We start from the raw sequence: 13,629 nt of genomic DNA on the forward strand, positions 1-13,629 counted from the left end.
CTCATGCACACACGCACGACACAGGACATCCTCCACTGAATCGTCCAGCCTCTTCTGTCGAACTCGCGTACGAAGTGCCCCCGCTCGAGCCTCAAAAAGGAGCGTGCTGCCCAGGCTGTTGTCATACAGCCGGACCGAGCTGATCGCACGTTTGTGGGCTCTGTAGAGGGCCAAAGAAGATTTTTCGGAGTAGCTACGGCGCCACTCCTCCTCTTCTGCCGCACAAACTCGCAGCCGCACTTCTCGTGTCCACAAGGTTGCCGAGTTCGCCTCGACAGGCTTTCGGGAGAGTCCATACTTTTGTTCCAGCCTGTACATTCGACGCGTCCACTTGGTGCGCAGGCACGTCGCCGACAGGTACTCGAAGACTCGGCGCGCCCAGCGTTCACGGCTCATAAAAAGCAGGCGGCCCTTATAGACAAGCTTGCTGGAAGCTTCCCTCGCTTCAAACGAGGACCACCCCACATCGCCCTGCACAGCTTCGTTGGCTACGGTGCCATGACAGCCGACTGCCGTGCGGCCCACCTCACGCTGGCGTCGCTCCAGCCATTCCCTAGTCTCCGATGACAGGCAGACCACAGCGTTGGCAAACGTCAGGGCTGGTACATGGACGAGCTTCCACAACTCGCGTACCATAGTGAAGCGGTTGCATCCCCACAGCACCCGGCGTCTGAGGATCCCTTGGGCTCTCAGTGCTGATTGCCGGAGCTTCTCCTCCTGCTCACTGTACAGGTTCTCGTCCATTCCCAGCCACACACCCAGGTACTTGTATGATGCTTGAGTGGCGAGGGGTTTTCCGGCCAGTGAGAGCGTACTGTTTGCGTTTTGACCACCAGCAAGGCGGACAACTGCAGTCTTCTTGGTGTTGAACCGTAGGCCCAGCTTTGTGACCTCGGCATGGCAGATGTCCAGCAGCACTTGGAGCTCTGATGAGCTTTCTGCCATAACGACCAAGTCATCTGCGAAGGCCAGACCCGGAAGTCTGCAGCTGTCATCTATGCCCCTGGTGCTAAATCTTAGGCCAAAGCCTAAGCCTGATTTTAGCAGCTCCCGCTCAATGTCAGCTGCATACAATATGTACAGCAGTGGTGAAAGTGGACACCCCTGCCGGAGTCCCTTGGCCACTGGGATCCGTGCAGACTGCACGCCACCAAACTTCACCACCACTGAATTTCCCTCGTACAGGCGTTGTATGGTGTCCAGTATGGCCCCTGGGATACCCATACGTGCCAGACGCTTGAAGAGAAGGGCATGGGGTACCGAGTCGTATGCTTTCTCCACATCTAAGAAGCAACACAGCAGGGAGCGTCCTTCCTTCCTGGCTATTTCTGTACACTGAGTGAGCACAAACAAGTTGTCGTCCAGTCTGCGCCCCCGACGAAATCCGTTCTGCAACTCTGTCAGGAGGTTGTGTGCCTCGACCCACCCGCTCAGCCAGTCCTTAAGGATGCTCGCGAACAGGCGGTACACAACACTAGTGACGGTGAGTGGCCGATGGTCGCCCAGGTGTGCAGGGTTGCCACCCTGTTTCGGGACAAGGGTGATCCTGCCCAAACGCCAGTCCTCTGGGATTGGAGCTCCCTCAATGATGCCTGTGAACAGGTCTGCCAACTGCTCTCTGGCAACAGGCCCGAGATTTTTTAGCAGCCGGGCTGGCAGACTGTCTAGGCCCATGGCTGTTCGAGCCCGCAGCTGTGCTAAGGCCCGGTCCACCGACAACCCTGAGAAGGCATAATGTGTGCTCTCCTCCCTTGACCTGGCCGAGGTCGAGTCAGGTGGTATGTCCTCTTTCTGCCCACCACACAGGTCAGCCGGAGGATCGGGGTCCTGAAATACACGAGTGAAATGCTCGGTGAGGTGCTCCTTCAGGTTGAGGATAGAGCGTCCAGATGCCACATCCCGAAGCTGGCACGGAGGGGGGGCTGGCCTGTCCAACGACGTGACATACCTCCAGAACCTCTGGGCGGTGGATTTGCCATCCGAGTGTAGTGACCGAAAGAGGCTCATGTTGTGCTCGGCCAACTTCGCCTGCACCAATGCCTGCACCTTGCGTTTCAGCTCAATGTATTGAGCCCACATAGCTGGGACCGCCTCGGCACACCCAGTCTTGATGGCAAGCCGGTGAGCTCGGTTTGCTCTACGGCGCTCTTTCCATGCCGTCTCCACCTCCTCATCCCACCATGGGTTCTTCCTGGCCTCGTCCGACCTTCTGTCCTGCACCATGTGGCGCTCAATGACCTCCCTTAAGGCCTGTACAAAGTCTTCGTAAGATGTAGCTGCATGCCTGCGTGGGCTAACCTCAAAATCTTCACAGACCTTCCCCACTGCAGCGCTGGGCAGGTACTTGCCTCTGTCCTTCCGCTGTGGGTTTCTTTTCCGGAACCCTGCAGCCCCAAACTGCAGGCACAGGCGGTTATGGTCGCTCCCCACACTCCTTAAGCCCTCCTCATCTACCGTGCACATCCTACAGGCACTGTCCAGACCGTGTGAGATGAGTGCATAATCGATGGTGGTGGCGCTTCCTCGTGCACACCAGGTGACTTGGCCCACACACCGCTGATCAAGGTTAAGAATGCTGAGCTGCATGTCCTCGGCCAACCCTAACACCAGCCTCCCGTTAAAGTCAGTGTGGCCGTCTAATTCACTGAGGTGCCCGTTGAAGTCACCAAGGATGATGAGTTCCCTGTCCGTTGCCCACTGGCGGGCATCCCTGCGAACGCACTCCAGCGACTGCACGTTTTCGTCACGGTGCTTGGTGTTCACTGCCAGGTATACCACACACACCGCCACTGGGATGCCCCTCAAGTCCCCAAACACCCACAGGTGGTCACTGCATGCACCTTCTTGGCGTCGCCACTGCAGATCCCGCCGCCACAGGAAGCCTATCCCACCACCCTTGCGCCCCTGACCGGCTCTGTTGCATCCCGCCCAACACCAGTCGGAGTGAGCAGGTGGCTCCTCCAGCTCACGGAGGTGCGTCTCCGCCACCGCAAACAGGGAGATGTCATCTTCTCGCAGTGTGCGGTAGAGCTCAGTCCATTTGAGCTCGCGTCGACCCCCGTTAAGGTTCAGGAACCCCACCCTGATACCATCCTGCCCACGTTGGTGGCCGCGCGGCCGGCGTACACCTATGCGCGCTGGTACCCTGCCCGACCTAGGTGCTGCCGGACGAAGTCTCCCACCATGTGGAACAGGCGCCAGTCTGCAGGCATCTGCTGTGTAGACATGAAGCCCTGCGGGAATGGTGGCTGGTGGATCTCCATTGACGGCAGTGCAGCTCGGGAGGTTGTTTCTGCTGGGTGGTATTGCCCTGAGGCCAAGGCTACCGGTGGAGGGGGGTGAGGCCTCCAGTTCCAGAGCCCCTGCTGTGACCCTGGAAGTACTCCCTGCCGTTGGTACCTTGGGATGCTGTGGCCCATACCCCCAGCCTCTTGCTGTGCTTCCTTCCACTCTGCAGTACTGCGTGGCTTCTCGCCTATCACTGCAGCATTTGTCCTTCTCCCAGGACCTGTTGCTGCCGTCAGTGGCGTTGCACCTTCCTTGGGGAAATCTCGCCGGGACTGCTTGAAAATCCGTGTAGATGTCCTTCGCCGTTCTGGTGCCTTTATCTGCCTGTCCCCGCCTTGGCTTTTCCCCTTCGGTACCCCTAAAAAAGGGGTCACAAACTGGGCTACCAAGCCTGCCACCATGCGTGCTGTCTCAGCAAGAAAGTGGAAGCCGTCACGCGCTATTCGGCCCTCTCCTTCCGTGCAAGCTGACAAGTCCAGAAAAGTCACCTTCTGGGAGGAACACAGTTGCCTCAGGAGAGAATTGAGCTGCACCGCTCGCGCATGTGGTTCCCTTCCCCACATGGAGACCTCAGGCACCGAGCAGATGATAAGCTGCGGTGAGTGCGGCACCAGACTCTCTCGGATGCCCTCCACTATGTCATCCGGCTGTGCACCATCCAGCACATCCGTCAGTCCGGTGTGGAGAACCACTAGCCGTGCCCGCCTGCTGGTGTCCTCCTGGTTGCGGCTGAACAACCCCTTGATGTCATCTGCCCGGACTCTTCGGACTTGGCACCACTGTATACATTTCCTCCTGTCTGCCCCCAACTGTCGCTGGAGAGCGCGGGTGAGTCGGGAAGCATTCGTGTCTCCCACAATGAGGACCTCCCGTGCCGTGTCCTCACAACTTATGGACTCCGCATGCCCTTTGTCTAGCCTCCCGCGCTGCGCTTTCGTGGCACCCAGCCGTTTGCCATCGTTGGCCTTCTTCGTGGCTCCGTCCAGCTGGCGGTTTGACAGGGGTGGTGTGGTTCCTACCACTGCTGGTTGGGCTGTGTTCGGTTCCGGAACAGACGGCTTGTCAGCCGTAGCCGGTAGTACGTTTTCAGCACCTCCCCCTGCCATCCCGGCCTCCCTGTCCTCAGCCGCCAATTCCCTGAAGAGTTCTTGGGAACCTTCTGTCTGGTCTGGTACGTCTACCCCCTCGTGCAGGAGCGGTCCCTTCCCGTGCCACCTGTTGTGGGGAGCTGTGGCACTCTCTCTTGACTGCTCTGCCTCGTCGACCTCCCCCTTGGGGCTCCGCAGAAGTACGCTCGGATCGTCGGAGTCCAACAGCTCGGTGTCACCGCCGGCTGTCCTCGCCAACACCCTGTTCTCTTCTGACTCACGCTCCCGGAGTGGTGTTTCGACCCTTCCGCTCTCTGGCTGCTTGGGCACCGCCGGGCCCGTGTGCAAGTCGGCTATGTGTCCCTGCGACCCGTGCACGGCGGCCGCGCCGTTCACCGTAGTACCATCGTAGTACGTAGTACCATCCGTAGTAGTTGGCCGGACAGAGCGCCCCACTGCGGGACGAGGTCCTCACCCACGCAGGAAAGAAAAGTAGTCTTTCCTCCTTGCACGGCACTTGCTTCGCGCCATCTCCGCGACCCCGACCTGCCCCGACATACAACCTCCCCCCCCCCCTCCCTCCTCGCCCGCTCCATCGCAAGGGGAAAAAACGTGGCCGAGCTTTCTCTTCTCGCGCAAACCCTGCCGCAGCCCAAAACGAAGAATCTGACGCCCCCGCGCCGGCTCCCTCCTTCGCCCTGAGCACGGCTTTTGAAGCTCCTTTCATGGCGGCCGAGCTCGTGCGGGTCATTCAAAATGCAAAAAGGAAAAGTGCGCCCGTAGCCGAGAGGCAGCACTCGCGCCTTCTTGACTTTGCAACTTCCACTTGTCTTCCGGCACCCTCCCTGCTCAATTTGGCCTCCAACTTGTCCCTCCCATCCTAAAAAAGAACAAATCTCCCAAACTTTTCTCCTCTTTTCGTCCTATTTCATTCACGAGCGTTGCCTCCAAAATTCTCGAATCCATGGCGCTCGCACGCCTCGAATTACAAGTATGCACGAATCTGCAACTTGAACCCTGGGCCGCAGACGGGTTTTCCTCGCCAGCGCAGTGCCATTGGATTCAATTGCCGACCTTGTCTCTGCACTAGAAAACGCGAAGGCTACCAAAAACCGTGGCCTTTGTCGTCCTTTTGAACATTCGCAAAGCCTTCGACCGCTTACGCCACGAGGCTATTCACGATGCAGTAAAACGCTGCAAAAGTACTCGGCCGTCACCCTCATCTCCCCCGACGTTACAAGACTGGACGAGGCCCGCCACTCCATCGCGCAAGAACCAAACAAGCAATACCCATACGCGTGGGATGCATCATGCAATGCACCCGCTCGCATCCCAAGCATCAAATTTGGGTGACAAGAATCCTGCCTACTCAGCAGGCTCCGTAACTGGCTCCGTACTGCAGCCTCCGTACCAGTGCTCACCTACAACTGAATGAGAAAATCAACAGTCCCACTTGTTCTTCATCCACATAAATCAAGCAGCCTAAAATATAGAATCCAATTCGCAAATCAAACATAAAGGCAAACCAGATTTCGCTCAAATTCCAAATCAAATAACTACCCGCTCTTCATTTAAAATATGAGTTACAAACAGGTCAGAAAATATTTTGGAGCTGGAAAGACGGGGATGAGGGGAGATTTGAACTAAGACATACTTTGTGTGGCTGGGGCCCCTATATGTACACCATGAATGCGAATTCTCAGTGTAAGGAAAAATGTAAATTTGTGGACGTCCTAGTGATATCGCGTAATGATGTTATAACACACTTTCAGTGATATCGCATGGATGTCCACAAGCAGATGATCTTGGGTGAAACATATTGTATGGACATCACATGAATGTCCTGAAATGACATTGGATATTGTGACCATTTGTGGATATCCTATGGACTTTCGTGGTTTGCTGGGTTCAGAGGCAGACCGCAAAAACCCTACATCGATGTATGATCATTTAGAAACACAGCTCTCGAAAAACTGCAGAAATGCATGTGGAGAAGTGTCACGCTGAGCGTGTAGATTCCCCCATGAAATCTTAAAGGAACCGTGAACGTTTGAACGTTTAATTCTCAAAACGAAAGAAACGCGTGGTGCCGGTCCGACGGATGGCGTAGCCAATCTCGGCGGCAGATCCGTTTATTTTAGTCCCTCATTTGTTGGATGATCACACAATATTATCTTAGAGTGGATGCAGCCTCGAATAAAATAATACCGCCATTCCGCGCATCGTGCGTTACAAGCCAGGTGCTGCACCGTTCTAAGACGGTCATTTTTTTCAAGATGGCCGCCGGCTGTTCCATGAATGAAATTCGTTTTTATTTCATTTTTTTAGTAAGGGGGTAAATCTCATCGCCGTTCTTGGTGTTAATGAAAATATACCACAAATATGGCACCTTCGATTGAAGGTTGAGCGCGAACAAAATATTTTTTTGTTCAGGAAAAACTTACAAAAACACTCATTTATTGCTGTATCATTTTGTAAAGCTAAAAAAATACACTAACAGGCTTCGTTTACGTTGGAGAACAGAATTTTAACAGGTCAGGCAGGCAGATTCCCGATCATAGCCAATACTTTCTAGCCTCACTAAGTTATCAGTGTCGTGCGTGAGCTCGCGTCATCCGCAAATTCCCCCGCAATGATCGTGTTGGCAGTGGCATTTCTTTGTGTTGCACATGGGCCCGCGGCGATTTCCTCCACGTGTAAGAAATCGAACTTTTATTATTAGTCACGCAGGCGTAATTATTATAATCATCGAAAAACTACGTCCAATAAATATATAGTAGTCACTCGTTATAACGAAATCGCTTTATTCGAAATATCGCTTCATTCGAAATTTATTCTGGTCCCAACCCAAACGGATGCATTTTAGGCCGCATTACTCGAAGCGCCAGAAGAGCTTGACCAGCTTAGAGCGAATTAAGTGGCGAGCGGAGGCGTCGCCGTGCCGCGGTGACCCAGTGGCGAGTCAGGCTGTCAACATGGCAGGTCAACACAAGCTGGTACTTCGCCGGTGGTTTTCTCGAGCCGGTCATGCTCGATTCGGGTGATCCCCATTTTGGGCAAACGGTCCAAATGCGTGGTAGGGTCATTGAACTTCGTCGCAACACATTGGTGAAGGGCGTGGACACGACATTGCGCGAACACTGGCAATCGAACCGTAGAATTGGCAGTGTCGCCGACAACGAGGCGCCGAAGAACTCTTGTGTTGCAAACTTCACGGCTGCACAACTCAGGAAAACAATTCCCAGTGATCATGCAATGCCCCTAATGCGAAAACGATCAGTTTTCATGACTGTGCTTTGTACGCCCAATGAGCGGTTAATCTTTTTATTATTACTATTTATTTATTTTTTGAGCTCAACAAACAACCTCCGTCTCGAGCCACGGCATCTGCGGCGCTTTTCAGCGCAAAACTCTCGTATAGCGTTTCGTGACGCCCGCACGCCCCCCTAAAAAGGGGCACTGCCGCTGCCAATTTTTGTGGGCGGCGACCATAGCCTCCTGCATTGCTTGGTCAAATGGTCAAATTGTAGCAGGGGTTGCTCTCGCCCGGCAATAACATGAAACAGCCACCACAGCTTACTCTGAATAACGTTTTGCTTCAGTGAATACATTATGGTTTGATTCCTCGCAGCTGTGGCGTATAATAAGCTAAACTGGTTTAGCTTTTCTCGAGTGGTTGCTTATATCAATATACCGCTTATAACGAAATTTTTCGCCGTCTTGCTGACTTCGCTATAACGAGGGATTACTGTATCTGTATTCTACAGGTTTCCTCTTAGTTTTACGGAATAGCAAGCTCAGTTTAAGCCAATCTTTGCAGCGCGTTATTTGTTTTCATCAGTAAACATGCAATAACAAGAAGTTTGTGTTCCCCCTCGCCCCCTACTTGTTGCTTATCCCTGCTCCATTTATATGTCCCATTTGAACTTCAGCCTTCGTAATATCGCTCAAAAACAGTCACTTTCAAAAGCAATCATGACTTTTCTATACTCGTCGTGCTAGTCGCACTTTTCTTATGGAGTTGATGAACAAATTTTTACTTTTTTACGGTGAGGTGCCCACAATAATTTGAAGATATGACTCAACAACGAAGCACCTTATTTCTATACCCGTTTTTTTTTTTCATTCACTTTTCCTAAAGGTATATACGCATACAACGTATACACGCAAAAATTTCTTGGCGGCGTGCATCTGACACATGAGTGTCTTGAGGACAGATTGGACTTACAATAACTGTAAGCGGCCGCTTTTGTTGGCTTTGGACGCGTTTCCGTGAAGTCCAGTCCCCGCGAAATTTGTGAACGTGTGCAATGAAGTGTCGCTGTGCCACACCTAGTAAAAAGCCAATCAAATTATATAGGCACGACAGTCACGCTCTGAAAAATCAATACCTGCAGTGTAAATCAACTCAGATCCGTGTCAATGACACCCAAATAATGACGTGTTTTAAGCAGAATTTCACTGATGTACGAAACCAACTTTTCCATTTTGCGAATGCGCTCTTATTGGAACATCCGTGCGCTCAACGGTTCGCACCAGCCCCTGCAGGCCGTGTCGCTCATGCAATTGGTATACCGATTGTCTCATCTTATAGTGTGATTTAGTTATTCTAGAAACCCACCACGGTGGCTGTTGTGCTAGCGCTGAGTCCAAGGATTGAGCCCGAGGACGCGGGCTCGATTGCAGGCCGCGGCAGCCGCTTTTTGTGTGTGTGTGTGGAGGCGAGAAGCGGAAATGCCCGTGTGTTCGGGATTTCGGTGCACGTTAATTAGATCCCCAGGTAGTCAAAATTAATCCGGAGCCCTCTACTACGGTGCGCCTCGTCGCCTGTGTAGCGTCGGCGCATGAAACCTCATAATCAGTCAAATCAGATATTTTAGGGCGATTTTAACACATCATTAAACTTAAAGAGCAAAACACAGCTGCTGAGCACCGATAAAGCCGCACAGCTTTCACCCTCAACTGTGCGTTGTCACGTATGGCCAACTATCGGGCTGTTTTCGTGAGTCTTTTACAAATGCCACTCGGGTGCGTTTTTGTCCATGTGCATGCCGCATATATCCAGGAAACTGACCAAATGCACAGCGCCTGCTAATTAACCCAACGCGCGCGTGAAACGGACGGCGCAGCATTTCGACGTCGTGAGGCACGAATGAGAACTTGGGTTTCATTGCCGTGTGTTATTTTGCAATCATTATTTGCTGAATAAATAAACAAACTGGAATTTCAACAAGAAAATAGCTTTTTATGCCATCGTCAAATGGTATCTACTCCGACTTGGCTTCCTTTACGTTCCATAGCCGCTCACTTCACCATGACATCATACCGAAATTTAACGCGGCCTCTTTACAATGGAGATGTGTTCTTTTGGGAAACGTGCACCATATGGAAAGACAAAGTGATCGGGTATACGCCGTGTTTTTCATTCGACGTGTTGGCCGTATCTTTAAGAAGTTCGCGCACATTTCTTTCATAACTGCCTGAAAACAGCATCCAGAAATGACTTCCCAACTTTCCTTTCCTATTGTTAAAACATTGCGCGCCTTCCTTTGGTAGTAAACGGTTGCATTATAAAAAGATAATCGTGCATCGACAAGGAAAATTTCCAGTTCCATTTTGCTAAGTTTTCACAAGCGACTCGCACTGTTAACTTTCTCTCTTAAAGGAGTACTGACACCAAATTTTTGCTTCATGTTTTTATTCGTTAGGTGTAATAGGTGTAATATTTGGTAAATGTTGCCGTGAATGGGTATTCTAGCGATTGCGCGATTACAATGGCGACCTTCGGAGGCCTATTTATGGCCCCTTTAAAGCATGCATGGCCGGGTTGTTTTATGTTGCCGCCTGTATATCCTTAAACAAAAATAATCTAGATAGAAGGCTCAAACATTGCCTTGTTGCTGGATCCTCATAATTGGTCGAAAAAATTAATTTATTTGAGAAATTTTATATGCAAGCTATATAAATTTCTGTGAATCATATGGGTGTGCGAGCCGTATACATGTCGCCAGCTAATTACAATCGTGTGTTTTCCCTTCATATATACATTGCCGCAGTAATTACGGTTCATTTATGAAATAGATTAAAGCCAAAAGTTCATGTACTTTAAATTGCCCCCTTCTTGTGACATTTAGTCACTGTTATAGCCCCTCTGATCAGCGAACGTTCCAACTAGTCCACACCTTGCACCTTTGTTTGAAATAGACAACATGAAGTGGGCTGTTTTATATTTCAACTTCCCCATAGACATTTCACCTACCTCGAGCGCCAAAGTCAGAGCACCATGATATTGTAACATATATGAAACAATAAAACAAAACAAAGACCTAACCCTGGTGTGACACCCATTTTCCAGGAGATACTGCCTGTACGAAAGCTCATTGGCCTATTTCAAGGATCTTTTCTCATTATACAAACGAACCTTCCAAGTAACCTGAAAATTTTTGCTCTTGTTCCCTTCCAATAGCATTAAACACACTATCTTCAGATTTTTCCTGGTGTAATTTTTATTCGTAAGAGGTTCCAATGCATCGAACACTTGTCGCGTTCTGCTTGGCGCGAAACGAAATACAGCAGGGCGCCAGGCGTTCTCGGAACCCCGCCTTTTTCCGAGACTTCAGCTGGGAATCAGGCACGCTGTCTCGCGCATTCCTTTCTTCCTGCATGCCTTATTTTTTGTTTTCGTCGACGCTCCGTCCCGTCCCGTCCCTTCTGTGTGTCGCGAAGGAAGTTTCAGCAGCCGAGCGCGAAGTGGGGGATGGCCGAAAAAAAAAAAAAAAAAAAGACCGAAAGAAAAGGCTTTCGTACTTGGCCAGCGTCCTACCCTCCTCTCATACGCGCACACGTGCGCGCCCAACACCACCTAGACTAGGTGGTGTTGGCGCGCCCCTCGCAGAGGGGTCCTCCCCTCATGCTCCTTTGCCACTGGCAGCCGGCGGTGGGTTGGGAAGAGTGCGCGCGCTTTTTTCAGAAAGGAGCAGCCATAGTGACAATCAAACGGAATGGAGAAGGAACTATGTCATACGAAATATTGTTGTGTGGCCGCATGTTACGGCGAATATTTGCGGGCCGGCAAGTTCATAGCAACCGACCAGTGAAGGTAAGCGCTCGATTTTCTGAGCTCGCCTCGTTCTTTCGAATGCAGTTTACTTCGTAAAAGAGCGGGAACAAGATTGCCCTCCCGTTTCTAACTTCTAAGCATATCCTTGCTTTTGTGAATGCGTACGGTTGTAAAAGGGGAACACGTATTCACTTAAATTTTATGGAAAGAGTATAATGAGAAATCAGGTGGGCGCTCAGTAGTAGATTTTTTGTTATGATGCTGAAATCGAGTGTATATATGTTCTGCAAGAACCTTGATATGTACGATTGGCTTTTAATTTACTTCTCGCCGCAGCTGCTCACGAACGCGAAAAATACAACTAATAAATATAACTTTGTTATGTTTAATTTCACGCGAGTTTCGGCGGCATGCTGTAACGGAACACAATTTAGCGTTGCAGTTAAGCCATATGTTATCAGCTGCTTATGCGAACCATCTTACGATGTAAAAACAACGCCTGACGTCTTTATTCACATATTTTCCATGTGAAAGGCTGGTCTACGTCGGATGCTTATAACTATAAAGAAAATAAATGACAAATAAAAATAAATAAATAAAATGATCAAAAATAAATAAAAATAAGAAAATAAAACAGCTCAAGCCAGTTTTTAGCACATTTTTCGAGAGCAAAAGGTAAAATTAGGCAACCAAGAAAATACACGGTTGTAATTTCATCTAGTTGTGCATGTAATGTTTCCCTTCTTTACATTTGCCTGTTTACTAATTGTTGTTCGTTGCGTTTTTATGTTTATGGCCATTGAGGTAATTATCGTCCTCTTTCAATGATTGCCGACGTACCACGTCGTCATCAGTTGGTCGGCTTCTCTTGTTAATTGAAAATTCTCTGGCAAGCTGTCTGATCGAAGACTTTTCACTTAATTACTCAATGGCCTGGAAAGAAAGCTGTAAGCTATTTTATATAATTCAGTATTTTGTCCTTTTCTGTTTTCCAGGGATGCTTGAGAAACCAACTCAAGCGATGTGCGTCATAAAGTTGGCACGGGCATTAGAAAAAGTTAAACAAGCAAGACAAAGTGAAAAGTGAAGAAGCCTGTTTTGCTATAATATTCCTTCCTAAAGGTAAGGTTTTCTCTATTAGCTAAAATTTGCTTCACTTCAGTTTTCTGAACCACTTCTATACACTCTGTTTTGTTTCAGAAATACCTTATGATTTACCAGCACCACAACATTGACACACGAATAAGCTCATCTGGCAGCAAGCGTCATCCAAACTGCAGGTGAGCTTCTGAGCACCCTGTGTGTTAGAGCAATGCCATATTTTGTTTGTTTTCCAGGAATGGCAGTCAAACCTCATTTGAAGTACAAGAAAATTGATGAGGCCATATTGTATGCCGAAAGTCCTGGTGTTCTGAGAGGTGAGACATTGTCTATGCTGTAACAACTTTGCAACTTCTCCTAAACTACAGCTTTTTTTTCATTTCGCAGAAGCGTGGCAGTAACAGCCCCATGTTACTGGGTTCATGGCCGTCAAGTATGTCATCAAACTGACTTGTCAAGGCAGAAGAACAAGCAAGCCCAGGAGGAGAAAAACGAAGACAACGGCTGAAACAGCGTACTTGCGAAATTCAATTGCTTTAACACAATACGTATTCGGATCGATTGTTAATGGTAAAATAAAACGCACATGTTCTTTCATCTTAAAGAGTGTCAGTGTTGTTATTTACGCTAGCTGGCATGTTCCTTGCTTTAAAATTCCGCCATTTCTTAGTTTGTTACTTTGCCGGACTGCCTTAATTGTGTGTGTTGGTCAGTGTAGGGATCAAATGTATGAACATGCAGTCTAAAATGCCAGTTTATACCTTTCAGGAGTTTATGAGGACGAGGTTTGAAGTGCTCGCTTATCATGCAGTCAACAATCGTCTGTCTAGGAAAAAGTTAACTTATAATATTTTCATCTAGTTATTGTTGCATGTATATTAGATACATGTAACTGTAAGTTACCTGTACATTGCTGCAATATCATCGCTTCGTAAGAGAAACATTGCTTGAACGTCATATCAACAGTGCGCGGATGTGGCCCTCGTGGGGAAAAAAACGTATCTGTAAAGTCGCGGTAACGTTGTAGGAAGCATCGCTTGAACATGATAGCGACGTTTTCTAAATGTTACCCGCACGTAGGCAAAATATAGC

General features: G+C 49.6%; 1 long non-coding RNA gene across 1 annotated transcript; it reads left to right on the forward strand.

The window, feature by feature from the left end:
* The first annotated feature begins 11,353 nt into the window (after positions 1-11,353).
* LOC144163725 (uncharacterized) lies at positions 11,354-13,141 on the forward strand. The gene is made up of 5 exons (XR_013320968.1): positions 11,354-11,475; positions 12,432-12,558; positions 12,637-12,716; positions 12,774-12,854; positions 12,925-13,141. It is a non-coding gene; the product is annotated as an uncharacterized LOC144163725 (long non-coding RNA).
* The last annotated feature ends 488 nt before the right edge of the window (positions 13,142-13,629 follow it).

Source organism: Haemaphysalis longicornis, unplaced genomic scaffold, assembly GCF_048455015.1.
Source record: "Haemaphysalis longicornis isolate Haplotype H1 unplaced genomic scaffold, Haemaphysalis longicornis Haplotype H1 scaffold_1, whole genome shotgun sequence".
Taxonomy (NCBI): domain Eukaryota; kingdom Metazoa; phylum Arthropoda; class Arachnida; order Ixodida; family Ixodidae; genus Haemaphysalis; species Haemaphysalis longicornis.